This window comes from Ischnura elegans, chromosome 6 (assembly GCF_921293095.1).
Source record: "Ischnura elegans chromosome 6, ioIscEleg1.1, whole genome shotgun sequence".
NCBI classification, from domain to species: domain Eukaryota; kingdom Metazoa; phylum Arthropoda; class Insecta; order Odonata; family Coenagrionidae; genus Ischnura; species Ischnura elegans.
The window spans coordinates 64358904-64376959 of NC_060251.1; the positions used below are offsets into that span (position 1 = coordinate 64358904).

Here is an 18056-nt window from a genome sequence, read left to right on the forward strand (position 1 = left end):
ATTTCCACAGATTTTTTTCTTAACCGACCTATGTTTCGACAGTATACACTGTCATTATCAAGGTAACATATCACAAAAATCAACCTGCTTATATATTAAATCAAAAATTGAAGCATGTACGTGGTGGATGGGCTCCATTTTTATAATGGAAGACACTTTGTTTCTTCCACAAGTTTATAAACATTTCTATTTTATTACCGGTTTCGGCTGTTACACAATTATCATAAACAGTCTGTGTTTGATAATGGTGTAACAGCCGAAACCGGTAAAATAATATAATTTTTTATAAACTTGTGGAAAAAACAAAGTGTCTTTCATTATTAATACTGCTTATATATGTTTTGAGCGGATCTGTAAGGGATCCTAGGGTAAAAAATCGGCTCTCTACATTCCAATATAGTGAACCATTGGTGGGCTTGGAATCTTTCACACTGTCCGTTCAGGACCCGGTACCGATAAAAAGTCGGTTGATCACGACAACCAAGCAAGTGATCGTTAGACCGGTTGAAATCCGACGTTTGTGCAAGCTCCAACAATAAAATATAGGCCGATTTTTTCCGGCCTTTCGTCGCCAGAAAAGACAGATCGAGAGGGAATAACCCATCCTTTTAAGGCCGTTTTATACGGGCCACGTCATTACGAAAACTGACGTATGTGCGAAGGCGCAGTGAAAATTACGCCGTGAAAAGCGAAGAATTGCTTGAAAGCATGCGAGATGACAAAATAGCCCCTGCTCTAAACGCCGTTTTACACGGTACACGGAATTGCGCAATCTGACGTACGTGCGAAGGCGCAATCAAAATTGCGTCGTGTAAAGCGGCGAATTGCTAGAACACATGAGAGAATGCGTGGATGCGAGACGGCAAAATAGCCCCTGTTCTAATTTCGTTCATGCATTCGCGCAATTCCGCGCCATTTTAGAAATTAATGCAGCTCTAACCTGCGCAATTCCGTGTACCGTGTAAAACGGCCTTAAGTATTTCCAAACTCGCATTCTCGCAATTTCAAAAATATTTTCAGTGATAACCCGCGCAATGACATACCCCGTGTAAAACGGCCTTTGGATCCGAATTGAATTCACCATCGGCGGAGAGGGATGTGGGAGGGACTTGGGCGGATAATTTTAGCGAGTTGATCTCCGCGTCACCGGCGTGGGCGAGGGCAACGCCTTAAAAGCTCGCCTTGGCCATTTGCCGCTCACGAGGGCGACTGCGTTTCGCGGGGCCGGAGGCAGACGCACACGCATTAGATCCGATCAATGACCGCGATGGCGACTTGGAAAATGGGCGGGGAAAGCTCAGGGCGAAATATTAGCGACAGGCTAATGACCTCAGAAAGTGTTGCGACGATGCGCCTAGCAAGTGCGGAGAAAGAGACTGTCGTGTGACGTTGAGGACGCAGTCAAGGAGAGAGAGGAAAGGGGGAAAACAATTAGGAAAAGGGGACATGGAGGAAAAATGAAGAATTTTCGTCGTGAATCGGATTGGTATGGCGGCTGGAGCGTTGGCTTCCCATCCAGACTCCCCGGGTTCCAATCCCCGAGGTGGCAAACCTTTTTCAGAGGCTGATCGCCGATCCCTACTTGAATAATTACATATCGTTGGAGAGACATCACGCACCAGGATAAAAGGCACATAAGACTTACTCAAAGGCACATAAGACTTACTCAACCCGAAAAATTGGCATTGGCTGAACATAGCCTCGATATGTCGCACTCAATAAAACTTAACGGCACCAAAATAGTATGTCGATCTCATGGTTACTGGTATCGAATAGTTAAAGAGGCAATAGAAATATATCTCGAGGAGAAAATGTTTCACCGAGACTCTGGGCAGAACATCAGCCAAATTTGGAGGCTGTTGATAAATAAAATAAATCAATCACGGACTTTAATTAACATTAAATTCAAACTTTCCCTGAGCCAAATTGAATCGGCTGGCCGAAAATGGTGGAATTTTGTTAGCTGCTATACATCCTCGGGGGGATTGTTGCATATTGTGTATGTTCTGATAATCTTCCACATTGTTCCCAGCTGACTCACTTCTCTTTACGCCCCGAGCCGTTTGCTGTTCTTCTTACGATTTCGCGGAATACATATTTCCATTTGAGTTAGGGATTCAAAAATAAGGGAGATGGAGGTCAATGGTCTCCTTTGACATCCTAAATAAAGAATTTTCACTTCCGTGGCAAACAATATGGAGGTCTCAACAGTTTCCAATAGATATAACAAATTCCTTTCTTCTTGAAGTTGATGATAGGTGAATTCGCTTCGTGGAAATTATGCATATAAATAATAAAAGAAACTTTGCACTTTTCACATTGGTGCAACCGTTTTCGTTTTTACGTTCCGTCATTATCAAACACGACTGCAAAACAGTCGTACAATCCGACAAGCAGTCGTGCTTGATAATGGCGCAGAATGCGTCGAAACCGGTTGCCGAGCAATTAAAACAGCGTGGAAAGTACAAAGAGCCTTTTATTATTACTTCTTTTCTTCTTGGATGAAAAACACTGCAGCATTGTCCGATAGTTCACAGTGATGGAAAACATGCAAAGTAATCTTACCAATATCCAAAATCTAAACTTACCTACATAGGCTAATTAAATTGAAAGCGATAAATACATTCTAAGGTACCCGAAATGATATCACAGAACATAATTTAGTCTTACGATTGGAGCGAAGTATCCGCGGTTTAAAGTGAGTGGAGGTAATGACGAGTGCACGATATAGGACAGTGATATCCTTTCGAATTCCATAAAACGTATTTCACGTCTCCTGACTGGAATATTTGAATAACATACACAGAATATTGATTGAAATATCGTAATAATATACACAGATGCGTAAATTCTAGATTTATTTTCCTACTTCAACTATTACTGCAATATTAAGAGGCAGAGTTAGGAACTGCGAGTAGAATTTGAATAATATACACAGAAACGTTTATTCTAAATTTATTTTCCTGCTTCAACTACTACTGCAATATTAAGATTTAGGAACTGTGGATTATGCGCGCAAGGACGAGTTCGCGCGTTTTCGATTTATTTGTCCAGCGAAGAATGATAATGGATTTTCGTTCCACTGGAACTCACGATTATACTCTTTCAAAGACGTCAATAGTGACTAGCCGCCAGGGGGCTTACGGAGATGGGTCGCAAGTCTTTGGCGAGCGCAAAGAGAAACGGAAAAAGGAAGAAGAAAAAAGTGACTACGGAAGAGTAAGTATCCTTTGCATACCTTGTCCAATCGCGACATTCTCTCATAAGCCAACAATCCCGTTCTCCACTTCCTGCTCCCATTGTGTGGACTGTCCGCTATTTAATGACCACTGGTCACACGTTAAAAGTGCAAGGAGACCCATTGGAAACATTACGTGAGAAAAAGTGAGACCTTTCCTAGGGTCGGACGCATCCAACGCCGATAGTATGGAAAAAGTGTGAAAGACGGACCATACAAAATGGTCACCAGGGCAGCGATTGACAATGGTGCACGAAGGTTCTCCGTGGGAGGCAAATGGTTTGCACCGTAGGAAGCAAACGATGAAGGTATCTTCCGATGCTGGAAATATGGAAGACAAATGGAAAAGAATTCAATTTCCATCCGCGGCATTTCTCCGATGACATTGACGAATTCTTTAATACTGTCTGCTTACCTCTCAACATGTCATGTTCGATGTCATCCTATAAAGTACCCAACGACCCAGGCATATACTTCATGCTATTTTTCAAGAAATACTCACAAACCATTTTCCAAATTAACTATATGGTAAATGAAAATGTATTGCTTACAGCGATAATAATAGTTGATTCCATAATAATAATAATATGTTGCTCCAGAAATAAATGAAGAATATTATGGCTATTTCATAGGCCAAACAAATAGAAAAAAATGTTTTCATGAAAAATGCATTGCAATATATTTTTACAACATTTTATGGGAAATGTCTAATATAATTTCCATAACAATCTGAAATCATTTCTTCCCATTGGATGTTCATTTTTATAATTGTATGCCTGAAATTCTCCAAATTCCTAATAATAAAACATTAGGATAGAGCCGAATTTACCATTATCCGATTGAAATAGTGTATCAATAACAATGTTATAAAAATAATTTGGATAAATGATACCCTCTGACCTTTCGAAGGAAATGTTTTGCAGTACACAACTCACGCCAAATGACATCTGCAGAGAGTCTTCCCTTCCGAATTGAGGCTTGCAGAGGCCTCCTTCCTACATTCGGCAAGAGGGTTGACAGTGACTATCTTCCTAGAGATACTGTTCCTTCCAATCTAGAGTCAACAATGGGCGGAAACGCCAGTTAGCGCGAGGAACGCGATAGCTAGAGCCAATGACTAAGGTTTTTTTTTCCTAGAGGAAGATTTGGCCAAAAGAAGTGCCCCTTGGAAGAAGTGCTGCTTGGACTATCACCAAGCATGGATGTGGCGTAAAAAAAATGTCAAATGAAATATACCAAGTTACTTAGAACAACAATTTCCTTTATTAAAAGAAAAAATATTCTTCACAGCCATCCGAAAGGTGACAATTTTTAAAAATCGAGACCATCAAAACTGCAGATTGTAGAGCACGTTGCATGATTGAAGTAAAAACTTGAAATCAGGCTGAATCTTGAATAGAGCAGAAGCGAATGCAATTCTTCTTTCATACTTCTCTTTATGCATCAAAAATGCATTTATCAACCACCAGCAAAGTAAAATGACTTTCCTGAACTATGCTCAAGTTCTAAGGGCACGGCATCGTAACGTGCCATAAACCAAATAAAGCTGTCCCAAAAAAACCATCATTGCATGAATATTTGAATCGGCAAGCCAATTTTCTTATATTTCAATATGGTTGTAAAGCGTAGAGAAATTTCCCGACTGGTAAAAGGATGTGCTCGGAGTGTATCAAAAAAAGAAAAAGTGAATTTTCGAGCCGGATAGGACTAATTCGGTACTCCGTCGAAATAAAAAAATGCTGATACCCAAGTCGACTCGATCATAGCATCAAAAATGGTCCCTCAGGGCAATTGAATATTTAAACTGGTTAATATTAGGAAAGAGAGTATCTTTCAGTCGATTGCCATGACATTTGTTTCAATTCAGTTATATTAAGATAAATTTAATAAAGATTTGTTAAAATGAAACTCACAATAAAAATATAAGTGATTACTTGAATTATTAAAAAGTTTGGAAAATTGATAAAAAATCATAACTTAACTGATGAACTCACGGCGGCCGTCTGGAATCTGACGAATCCGATTAATTGCTCCTGAAAAGTTTGGTTTTGAATAACATGTACTCTCGGGAATCTATCACACTTCGACAGGATGCTTCGTATTTCGAGGATGAGTTTCTCCGACAGCAAGAGTCTTCTTTTCCCTCCGCGGGGAGATAAGAGTGTTCGGGCACCAGTCCCTATCCCTTGCTGAATGATAGCAACTTCCTCAGTGCAGTTGCTCCTGACTGGTGTGAAATTCTCGCCATATCTTCGGGTATTAGAAAAAAATAAACTAAAACTCGATCCAGAACATTGCCGGCTTTGGTGGCGCGGGGCAAAGTCCTTCCCTGCCACACAAGAGGTCGTGGGTTCCAGTCTCGCCGTGGTAGGTTGCCCCTATCCAGGGCATGGGTGTTCGTTAACTTTAAATTGCTAAGTTAAAAGTCCCGATTTAAAAGGCCAATGGTAGTGTTTTCGGTGGTAGAGGAATAAATAAATAAATGAATAAATAAATAATATTTTAAAATGCACGAGATTGTAATCTTCTAACATAAAGCTACTATAGCTTGGATGAGAGGTAAAGGATTACTCCAATCATCAATATCTATCTCAGCCTTCATCCGGTATTATGTGATAGGTGTCATTGCCAGGAAAGCGGCCACAGTTAGCCACACGTCTGAAACACTCAATAATGACCAATACCTTTTACAAACAATACTTGGAAATTGGAATCGTAATTAGAGTTGATATCTTAGGAATGTTTTCACGATAAAGCATGAAATAACGAAAGTACATGAATTCAATATTTCCTGGCCTAACCTTGTCGGCAAACATCATAAAATCGGGAAAAAAGCAACTATATTTAGGTAAATCCACATAGCTATTTCGGTACTATCATTATTCCAAAAAATACGTAAATGAAATGCATACCTATAAAAATAGACAATAAATAATTTATAAGTATTTTAGCCAGACATTAAAAAATGGTAAAACATTTAATAATTGTAAAATGAAGAGAAAATACAAATATGCAGTACAGTTTTTCATAGACTTCCATAGGCTTTCTGCAAACAAAAACCACCCAGACATCAATACCATATGTATCGATTTTGTTCCCATTCATGTCGGATGTTGAGTACATAGGGGTTGAATATTTCGAGAGATTACTTTGCCTTTAAGTTTTATTTTACGGACCGTGCGTCGAGTGACATTGCTGGGCCAGGTGACATTGACAGTATTGCTGACCAAAATATGTCACAAATACAAATAAATAGGAAAAAAACCTTTGGAAAAATACTCATATTTAGTAATGTATGAATACTTACTTACAAATAAAGAGGAGGAAAGCAGCACTGCCATTACCATAATATACGTGTGAACGATACCCATCATAAGTATAGCAAGCCACAAAGCCCGAAAACTATTTTATCCTCACCATAAACTCTGTTTTTCGTGGAGATCTAGCTTTCAGCAGGGAGCACGCGTTCATGCAACAAATGATATTGGTTGGTTGATTTAAACTGCTTCCGAATTGAAGATTTATTTGCCTCCTCAAGTAGAGCTGTCCTTAAAAACGCCACCCACGCAGGTGAAACCTGGAAGAGAGAAATAGTAAGAGGTCCTTCAATAAAAGCGTACCCATTGTACTCCGGAGGGGGTTATTCATAATATGAAAGAATAAACATGTTTGAAACCTTTAACATCTGACGATCAAAGTGCGACAGCTACCATAGATGAGCCATATTTTAGAATACGGAAAATGCATTTTATTGTAACAAAAAATTCCACCTAAAAATAAAATACATTACAGTAGAAAAAGGTCTTTTAATTGAAAGTCACTACAAAATCACATTTAGGTATCGAATAATAGGGTAGTTTCCTTCATCAAAGAAAACGAAAGGCATTGATTGCGATTCATTACCCACCATTACTGTATTCATAATATACAAATTGTTTCGTTTTATAAATACCGGTTTAGACGAATGGCAATGGTCCATTTTTATCCTCATTTGAAAAGGGCCAGATTGGCGCCCATGCGATGCCACTCCACGTGACGTCACAGGGACCTAGTTTCTATACGAGAAGATAGGAGTTATACATCGTCTGAGATTACCAATGCATGCATGAGGCGCAGAGCTCAGGGAAACATGTCTTAATAATCACCTATTAAAACTGGCTAAAGTCGGAAAGTTTTCTTCGTTTGATAAGGTATTAATAATCCTTATTTAAGCCAAGCGCTACCAGCCAGCAGGGTACTCAGCTACCCGCTAGCACCCTGCGTCGTATCAGCGCTAAGCCTCGCCTCAAGGTCACCTCACAAGGCGCAGCGGGAACCAGAATTACGTCACACGGAGAGATTTCCCGACATTCATACTTAGCCGTCGCGTTTTCGCGCGCTTGAAAATTTTCACTTTTCATTTAATCGCGAAAAATAGATATCGTCATTTAAAAATCTAAAATCGTGAAATACGTACTCCAAGAGTAATAATCTTTCGATTTAGGCAATAAAAAAATAATAGGAAACCACCCTATTATGCACCTTAAATATCCGTGGCCGAGGAGAACATATTATTCGGATATCAAATTTGCTATAATCCGCTATTAAAAGACAGAACGACATTGAGGTTGTTCCTCTACATAAGAATCAAATAATCAAACGATAAAACTCATGCAAAGATACAAACCGAAATTTGAATTGGATTGAATCACAGGCTTAGATAATTGAACTGAAAATGGAACTGAAGGTGGCGAGTTCGAGTCTCAGTTGGGAAGGTAATCTTCGTCCACTGAATGGGCATTTGTGACTGTGAGTTGCTCACTATTAAATAACCCGATGTAAAGGTCGTGATGTGCTGATTTTGGGCGTGTAGAATGTAATTAGCAAAAAATATTTTTTGTGTACTAATGAGGTGGTAAGCAGCTGGTCAACGTGGAACATTTAACTTCCCACCAAAATCCAATCAATGTAAGCCACGCACCGTGATGTCTTCCTTTTCCCATTCACCCCTTGCTTCCGCACCATAACCCCACGGCTCTCTCTAATTTCTCCCGACCGCAACAACAGTGATCGCGTTAAGTTCGTCTCAATACACGCCATTGCATACGAGAACCCCGTTAGCTGATGAGAGTCGAAAGAAGGCATGCATGTATCCGTACGTGCGAAAAATCCCTCCATCCATCGCAGCCCCACCCCCCCACCCTACATGGGGACGGAGAAACACCACTCTCTTCATTTCGAGGAGGGGAACCTCGCCTTCCTCTTCATTTCCAGTGACCACAGCTCTCTAAAAGGGGGAGGGGCATGTGGTTCTGGTCCACAGAGGGCAGGTGTCGATAGGGGTCAGCGGAGGGACAATGGACATCGGGGCAAAGGTGTTGCCTTCCCCCTCTAGGGGCCAAAAGGTGGGCCAATGTTTAGGACAACGAGGTTGTGACCCTTCTTTCATCCCGACACTCCCATTTTTAACCTTTTATGGCTTTTTTTTGCACCGGCCGTCGCTATAACCCCATTCGCGGCCGGAAGAAAATAACGGGGGACGTACGCGGTTTTGGGGCGATTTCGAAGGTTTTTGGCGTTTTTCGGACGGTAAGGATTGAGGTTGAGGGATAGAGAGACGTACGCGCAAGAAGGGGAAAGGATGAGGCGCAGAAAAGTAATATATATCTCTTGAAAAGAAGTGGAAGAAAAAGAGACGCTCTCTTTCTCACAGTCTTTTGCTACTCCTTTCATTCCTTATTCTCTCATTTCTTTCTCCTTTCTCCCCAACTGTGGGAAAACTACATAAAGGGGATGATTTTTCAGGGCATCCATCGGATGGATATTCTTCGAATCTTTAGAACGATCGCAGTTTTACGGATGGGGAGTAAGAAATGCAATGCTGGTTGCATTCGGAGGGAAAGTGGGAGGGATTTGGATGGACGCGGGAAGGGAATATTTACGGAGACCGCGTGAAAACTTGCAAGCTGCCCAATGAGGAGTGAAGGCGTCACGTAGTGCTGACTCCCTTCGGCGGGATATTCTCCTGCTGGCTCTTGCAGATTGAGAGCAGGACGCGTGCTCCGAAAGTAAAAATTCAACGTCGGAGGCGTCCCGGCATATATTTTGCTGGTTCGGTGCGCGCTGGCGTCAACGCCTATGGTATTTACGTGGAGAATCGGCAACAATTATAATTTTTAAAGCATTATACCGTGCATGGAGTTCCTAAGAGGAACGTATAATATCGTTTCAGGCTTGATTTTATGGAAATTTGCTATAACCATGGTAAAAACACAAATGTTAATTTCCACACTTTTTTAATTCAACACTCAACGACTGACCATGGTTTCAACACATTGAAAAGACACAATGTGTCGAAACCATGTCGTTGAGTGTTGAATTCAAAAAGTGTGGAAATTATTATACCATTTGCCTTTTTATTATGGATCTTAAGAAGAATTCTGGCAGCCTCTTCTTCTCTCATATACTTCACTTTCAAATAAAACATTAGGCGTTCCTCCTTGCATACCATCTGAAAAAATCCTATTCCTCTAGATCGTTTACCCAACATTCTATCCTCTAACACAAAAATATTTGTCTATTATGATGAAATTGGAGATTGCCTTCGGAAATAAGTATTTTTATTTGGCGTAGAGCGGCTATGCCGGTGATGGAAAAATGTCGATTTTTCAAGCAATCGATTTTTAGTCTAAACGAAAAGCTAGACTTATCGAATATTCGAACATCGAAATTTGAACCGAAAGATAGATAAATCGAAAAAATCGACTGTTCTTTCCAGTTTGTACAAAACCGTGTTCAATTATTACATTTTCGAATAATACTCAAAATTCACATTTGAGATGGGTGAAGAAATTCCAAAAATCCACTTGGATAAAGGGGTTAATTATAAGTTGGAAAAATTTGCGAATGCTCGCACAGTTAAGTTTTGGGATCAACAATTGGAACCATTTGGCCCTCAAACATTTTTACGAAAGATTAACTGAATAAGATGCATTATTGATGTTTGCATATTCGTGCGTGCCAATTCAATTTCACGGACCTTAGAGAGAAGTCATTCACATGGGACTGACGATATTATCATGGGCCGGTAATGACGCTGCAGAGGTCCGAAGAAATGGTCAAGATCGAATTTTTAAAGTCGAGTTTGGATCGAAAGTCGAAGATCAAGGTTCGATCTCGATTTCCTCCATCTTTGAGTGTTGGAACTCTATTTTCCTTTTTAATCGTAATCAATTTTTCAGTCACCAGATACAGCAGTGGCGTAACTAGGAATATGCTTTGCGGGGGGATATGGGGGCTTTGGGAAGGTTAGTGGAGGCAACCTCCCTTGGAAACGGGGATTTAAGGAAACATTTTGAAAAATAACATCCCTGAAAATGCATTTAACATCATTTTGGCACTTAAATTTTAACTTTAAGTGGACAAAGTTAGTATATATCAAATCCAAGAAATTTCAATTATTTTTTGATTTCTCTGAGGCTTTGGGGGGGAATACATCCCCTCATCCCCCCATAGTTACGCCACTGATATACAGCATCGCACGGAAGGAGGGTGTACCGTCGCCGCTTAAATCTCTTCCACTCCTTATACTAATTAATGCATCCACCTACAGCCGCAGCATGGGACCATTTTACGACGCAAATGCCGATGAGATGTGATTGAGGCCTTCACGAGAATTGAGCGATATCAATATTTCGGCTCCTCCACGGGACTCCTGCAATTGACCCCGCTCATTGCGACCTCAGGGGGCAGAGGCCACGCCCTTCAGGGCCCGCTTGTGCGCGCCCTGCCCCTTTTTGACCCCTGCATGGGGTGGGGGGGGAGAAAAGAATGCGGAAGAAATGACCCTTCCCATTGGGACGCCGTAAAAGGCCACCACCTTTGCATTCACACCGGTGGCCTTAATAACAATAACGCCTTTGCCCTCCGCGACCCCCAGACCAATAATGCCTTCTCAACACTTTTCGGGAGAAAGCATCCCGTTCGAAAATCAGACCTTTTAAAAGATTTATAACGCGTTTCTCTCTTTTCACGAACTCTTTTCGCAAAACCACCGCGTGTCGGAGTCTGGAAGAGGGGGGTAGATGGACAGTGGTCGAAACAGTCTTTGCGCTTCCGATTGTGTCTCTCTCCCCCTCTTGGACTGCAAGAGTGACCGTGCAAAGGATTACCCCTACCGCTCCGTCCAGGGAGAGAGAGAGAGAGAGAGGATATGAAGGGTTCTATTGTTTGTGAGAGCAGCTAGATGCGTGAGTAAGGACGCGGCCGATGCAGGAGGCTGCGAGAGGTGTGAGGAAGGGGATCGCATTGACGCTGTCATTGGTCACACACACACACGCGGGGTTCGCCGAAGAGGGGGGGGGGGAAGGGTTTTTAAGGGTTTATTCCGTCCGTCCCCCCTTTCGGTGGGTGGATTTCCTTGCGTGGGATTCTGGGAGGAAAAGGGAAACTTTTCAATGTGAGAGGGACGCTTAGGGTATCGTGGAATATGGGGGAACACGACATGGGATTCGAGCAAACACGGAGACCATACTTTGCAGTTTTATTTCCGTTCGCGCAGCGAGCGTTTCCAATGCCGTTTGTGCACGTAAAGCTTCCTCACCATTCTTGTTATTTAATCCACACTCCATCCGAGGAACTCTCTCGACGCATATTTTGCCTCTCAAAACGTTATCTGGCAAAACACTATCATTTGTGTTGCATCGCAAAGCAATGCTTTCCATGCGTAGCAAAATTCTGTCACCCGAGATTAATATCTCAAGGATCGCTAAATTGCTTTTGAACTAAATTATCTCAAATTAAAGCTGTCTAATTTATGCGTTTATTTGTGGAATACGTACTTTATAATGTAGATATTAATTCTGTAGCTAAACATTACAACAAAAATTGAGCAAATCGTTCTGGTAACGAGACCAATGTATCATACATGCGGTAATATCTGACAATAGGAAGAGGGCCTTTTACACCATTCCTCAATAATATTTTACAACAAATATTTTTACCATGGAAAATATTCATTTAATAGAAGAAATTTAGCTAGGCGAAGAAGCAATCTTTTTTTAAAAAATACTTTTTTAGGCACCAATTCGCCAAAGACAACTTGCCTACTCCAAAATTTTCTTTCAATTCCTAGCAACTTTCAAATGAAGCATCCACAATTTATGAAACCGTAAAAATAAAATCTTAATCTTCCTGTATATGAGTAAACAGAATATGTATGTTGGGATATCAAGCAAATTGCAGACCCGTGAGGCGTAAAACGTGTATTTCTGGTGCAATTATTTGGGATAAAGGTCAATCCCATAAATACATCGCTCCATTTCAGGTAATTCATTATATGGAGATGAACTAAATAAAATTTGGACTTCATAATTGAATCGAATTTGAATTTTCAAAACTCGTTCTATTATTCAGGATTCCCGACTTACGCTCTTCTCGTTTAAAATTCTTTATCGGAGAGAAAGGAAAAGAAGTTGAAACTCGCGGATGGAGATAAATTTATCTACTTCCCTAAACAACCCAATATCGTTTATAAATGAAATTGTATGGCTTTCGAAAGCGTATATTGCCTAGCTAATAAAACCCTTATTTGGCGAAACACCAGGGACACCAAAGAATTTATCGCACATTCATGGAGGTCTAAAGCTTTGCTCTAGGGAAGAAAATAAACAGACGAAAGATAAGTAAAGCGGCTAATCTCCACTATCAAGACGGAGCATGCTAATGGCTGACGCGATGGGAACGAAGTTGAAGACGGAATATGAGGAAATGGGTAGGTCGATTGCGTCAACACGGCAGATCAGTTTTCCTTCACGAAAGAAAGTATTGACGACGTCGAGAGTAAGCATTACAATCAGAAGGGAAAATCCCAAGAGAAAAGAATGTTTATTTTTGGATAGATGAAGAAGAAATATGTATCAGAGTCACATTTGGGCTATTTTTACTCACTCCGTCTTGCCACGGCCACAATTTTGTCCATTATGAAATTTTCCTCGACAAAATATACACCGAAACCTCCAATATTAATAGCTAGATGTTATTTAGGCGAAATATCCACAGAAAAAGATTTAGAGAGATATGGGAGGTGTATAAATTGTGGAGGAAGTGAAAAACTTGGTAACCAAACAAAATCCGGTCTCGGTGGCGGCGGGTTCAAGTCTTCGCCTGACAAACTTCGGTCGCAGGTTCGATTCCCGACTTGGAAAGTTGCCCTTTTCGAGGGCATGGTGCACTTATTGTGAAAATTCCGATATAAGAGGCCAATATGTGCTTTTTTCGGTGGTATGGGAATACAATAATATAATCGGAAGTGTGCACAATTTGCTTTGACTGTTTTGTCCTTAATTCCGATTCAAATGATGATTGCAAAGTTAAATCGTGCTAAGCTAAATTTTTCTGATACAAGTGAGTATTATTTAACTTGAAAAAATTCTTACTGATGACACTTTTCTTTATAAATTATTGTGTTTTAATAAAATATCACGAACTTCTTCGTGCGTGGGATTTTTATCATAAACTGCTGTGAGATTCATATCAACATTTAAACCTAAATATTTATATTGAAATTCTAATATTCAACAAAATGTTTGCCTGGACGATAAAAATAGGGTCGCAATCTATCGCGCCTGAATCACACCAACCGCTGTGTATTCGATATTCGGGTAGTATGTAAGTGTAGACTACTTTGGCAGAAAGAGATATTCATGACGTTTATATTCAACCTCTATATTCACGGTATTTGTAAACAATGACATGTGGATGGGCGTTCAGAAAGTAACACGCTCGTTTTCGAATAAATTAATCTTGAGAAAAAGTAAAATCACTTACGTCTTAAATTTTTCGACGTACATAAAAAAATCAACAATATTTATTGAAACTCGTTTGGGGATGAAGTTCTTCTTTTGACCGTCCATAAAACATATTTTATCGATTCTTAGTCATGCGGATCTCTATTTGACAAAAATCTATATTCCGCAATGTATTGACTGTATATTACCGGGTAAGGTAGATTAACACGGACCTTTCCATTGGGCTAAGTCCTTACCACTGTTGGAAAACTTTCGCGTTCCAGTAGTTTCTAGAGCTGCATTAGCGGTAGTAATTTTCCCCTTTGACCGGCAAGGACACCCATCATATAAGATATGAATATATGTGCCTCAATCTATAAGTTAATTGCCACTCGGTAAGATAATATAGAAAACAATGCTCGAAATAAGATTATGAATCCAATTACAGAGGTTTTATGCAATGTATTGGCGAAAAATTGTCGGACTTCTGCTTTTATTAGGATTTTTTAGAGTGAGTTACAATGAGGACGGAAATTTCCGCTCTAAAACGTTATGGGAATGGAAAAAGAGGGAATGCCGAATTGTCTCGCGAGCCCAGGACCGATTTCTTCCGTTTTATCTCTCTTTACTCGGCCTGAGAAAAAATTCGAAAATTCGGGAAAGGAACGGCTCGCAACGGTCTTCTTCCATCGCGGGGAAAACCTTAGAAAACGTCCAAAAAAGGAGAGATGGAGAGAGGGAGGTGGTGGCTATGGGAAATTGGTGGTCTTTCCAGCGAAGGTGTTTGAGAGGGGGGGAGAGAAATGGTTTTGGTTTCGGAAGGTCCGGGTGAGGGCTGCGTCTGTTCTTTCCTCTCCACTTCTCCATTTCTTTTCGACAAGTGAAGAGAGAAGGTAGAAAGACAAGATAAAAGGAATCCCAATGGAAAGGTCCATGTTAATCTACCTCAACTGGAAATATACCTTCAATATAATATTTTTTTTCGACTAGAGCTCAGTGTGGCTACGAAACTATTAAATGTATTTTTATGGAGCGTTAAAAGAAGACGTTCATATCCAAACGAGTTTCAATAAATATTTCTTAATTTTTTATTTATGCAGAACATTTTAAGCCATAATTGATTTTTATTAATAAAATGTTAAGACTTTCCAAAAACTGGCTTCTCTCACAATATATAATTGAACATTTACTTTGATGTTATTTCTTTAAAACAGTCATGTATTATTTACAGCATTATTATTTTTTTATTAGTATAAATTTTTGTTATTTGATGGTGGCTCAATTCTGGTCCTATGGCCTTGGAGACCACCTAAAGCTCCTACTGTTTTGTGTTATCTTTGTCATTATTCCCTCAAAATTAATTTTCTCCTAAAAAGAGCGTATTACTTTTTAAACGCCAATCCATGGGTTTACTTCACACAGAGCTACAAAGGAACTGATCCATCAACATGCGTTCACATTACATTTTTACATCCGGCTTGCACTATAGTTACTATTTCCAGCAGAGAGAGTTGTCTTATTGATCTCTTATTATATTAAGAATATTAGTAGACTATTAAGCCTTGATAATGGAAAAATGAGGTTCCCATACGTTGAGCTTACATAATTCTTAATAAGAAAGAGACAGATACTATAAAAAGCAATAGTCTTAAATAGTTTCTTTTCCTGTGAGCAATTTTATACTAGGAATATTAGAAACAAGATTAATGATATAAAGCTTTACGATCCAGAGATGCCTCTCTCCTACTTCTCTCTCTTAAACCTTTGATAATGAACACTCGTATAGGATGTAGGTTCACATGTGCGAAATTATAAACATACATGTATATCTTACACATAGGGGAGACTCGGGCAAGAAGAATAGTGCGGGTAAGAAGAATAAGTGGTTTTTTCACAAAAGACTAGTAGACGGCGTCACTATACACGTAGGCCGGGTCAGCTGATCGGTTTGGCGACGCCCTCACCGTTAAAACAATACAGACGTGAGTTTGTCGTCAAAGTAAATAACAACGATATATGCTGTTTTCTTGCGATTTTCGCTAAGGTTTGTACGTAATTTTTTGCACTAATTGTCTAGTGATCAATAACACTTTCTATTTGTTCGATGGCACGTTATTTAAGTTTAATTTGTGACTTAAGTGTTACCCTGACCGGCAAAGGTATCTGAAATTTTTATGCGTCTTTCTAATATTGTGGCTTCGGGCAAGACGGATATGGGCAAAACTAATAGGTACCTGTTTCGGAGAAGATACACAACTTTGATGTGACTACCATATACAGCATGGACAAAAAGCTGTAAAGAGCAGCACATTACCACCATAAATAGTTTTATCTATCAAAGGCAAAAGCCAACTCGGAGTGGTGAACAGTGCAGAAAGGGTCCACTAACCACTATTATTTGCTTAAAGCATTCGGTTGCAGTTTTATTACGATTTCGCAAAGGTTTTTAAATATTTAAATACCAATTGTCTTTAGCGCAAACAGAAGGACAGTCAACACCAGCACTTTCGGCGGTATTCATACCACTGTAAATCATACCCATACCAGCTAAAGTTACCCAATACAAACCGTAAACATAATAGGTAACAAATCCGAGACATTGATGTCCACTTCTGTTTAAGTTGAGCTGGCGAAAAAATATTATTAACAAACTAAAAGACAAAGATCGGATCCAGGAGTCGCAAGAAGACAGAGAATTATAAGAATAAAAATGCCATATCCGATTTCTTTTGCTTGGTGTGAACCGGAAAAATACAGTGAGCCGATTAGCGAAGACTGGTTATTGTGTAGCCAGTGCCAAGGATGGGCACACGAGAACTGCACATCATATGCAGGAGTAGGCAGCTACTTCTGAAATGAATATCAAGACTAGCTTTTTAATTTTTCAAGTTATCGTTTTTGCCCTTGTGGTGTATCCGTTTTGCCCGTTTACGTAATAAATACGTACCAAATATCCGTTTTGGGAAAAACAAATATTTGGTACGTATTTATTTAACTGATTTTAGGAGAAGTTACCGTTTGAATTCTCGTTTTTTTTAATTGCTTAGTCAAAAGTTTGTGAAGCAAAGTACTGGTTAATAACGAAGACAGTTCTGTTTATCATAATTTGTACCTTTTTGTTTACACTTTCCCTAAAAATATGCGTCATGCCCAGGCCTCCCCAATGCAACTAAAAAATCTTGGCCATCATGGACGACAATCATCGATGATAAGAAGTAAAACAAGAGCGCAGAGAATGAGGATAATTTAATCATTTTATTTTAGATGTTAGTCTCTCCCTAGTAACTAGTGCCTTAAGTGAGACCATTTACATGTTACTAACGAGATTTGACTTCAGTTACAATATTTACTTGCAAATTGCTCAAAAATTAGTCCGGTGGCTAGTAAATTTTTATTTTTATTGTGATATTTTGAGAAAAAACGATTGTTATATCAATATTATGTCAAAAAGAAGTGTACATTCCAACATAAACCAACATTATTCGTTTAATTAAACAAGTATCGTCATAAAAAAAAACTAAAAATGGAGATTTTCTAATGCGATTTCCAGGCAGATGAACATGACAAAAAATTCGTTCATCGTGTCAGGCTCCTTAAACGCACTCACTCATAACGATAAATTTTGCCTTGAAATATACATGAATTGAGTGATCAAGTAAAAAGTATTTCCTCAGGACGACTAAAATAAAATGTACACGAAAGTCCTCAATCGAACTGAATACATCCAAGATGATTACAACCGAGGTGGATGATATTGGGCTTAACGATTCTGGGATTCATTGCCTCTCTTTCACTTTACACTTAAATAATGAACACTTCTCAATGATATAGGATCACGAACGAAAGATTATAAACAAATACATCTACATCTACATAATACCCTGCGAGCCACCTATAGGGTGTTTGGCAGGGGGTGACCAATCACCAACATGCAGCATGCAAGAGGACCGCCACATGCACACCACACAGTCAAAGAAATATTACGCACACTAGAAAAATGTATAATGCTTATTCATAAAAAAATTGCTAATGGTTAGTAATTCCTAGAGCAA

The 18056-nt window shown here is 39.6% G+C and overlaps 1 protein-coding gene across 1 annotated transcript in view; it reads right to left on the reverse strand.

Annotated features, from left to right (window-relative positions):
* LOC124160883 (protein hunchback) overlaps window positions 1–18056 on the reverse strand; it is a 122391-nt gene that overhangs the window by 59256 nt on the left and 45079 nt on the right. Inside the window, exon 2 of the mRNA XM_046536999.1 lies at window positions 6656–6815. The gene's annotated coding sequence lies outside the window, so the exon portion shown is untranslated. The remainder of the gene's footprint in view (window positions 1–6655; window positions 6816–18056) is intronic.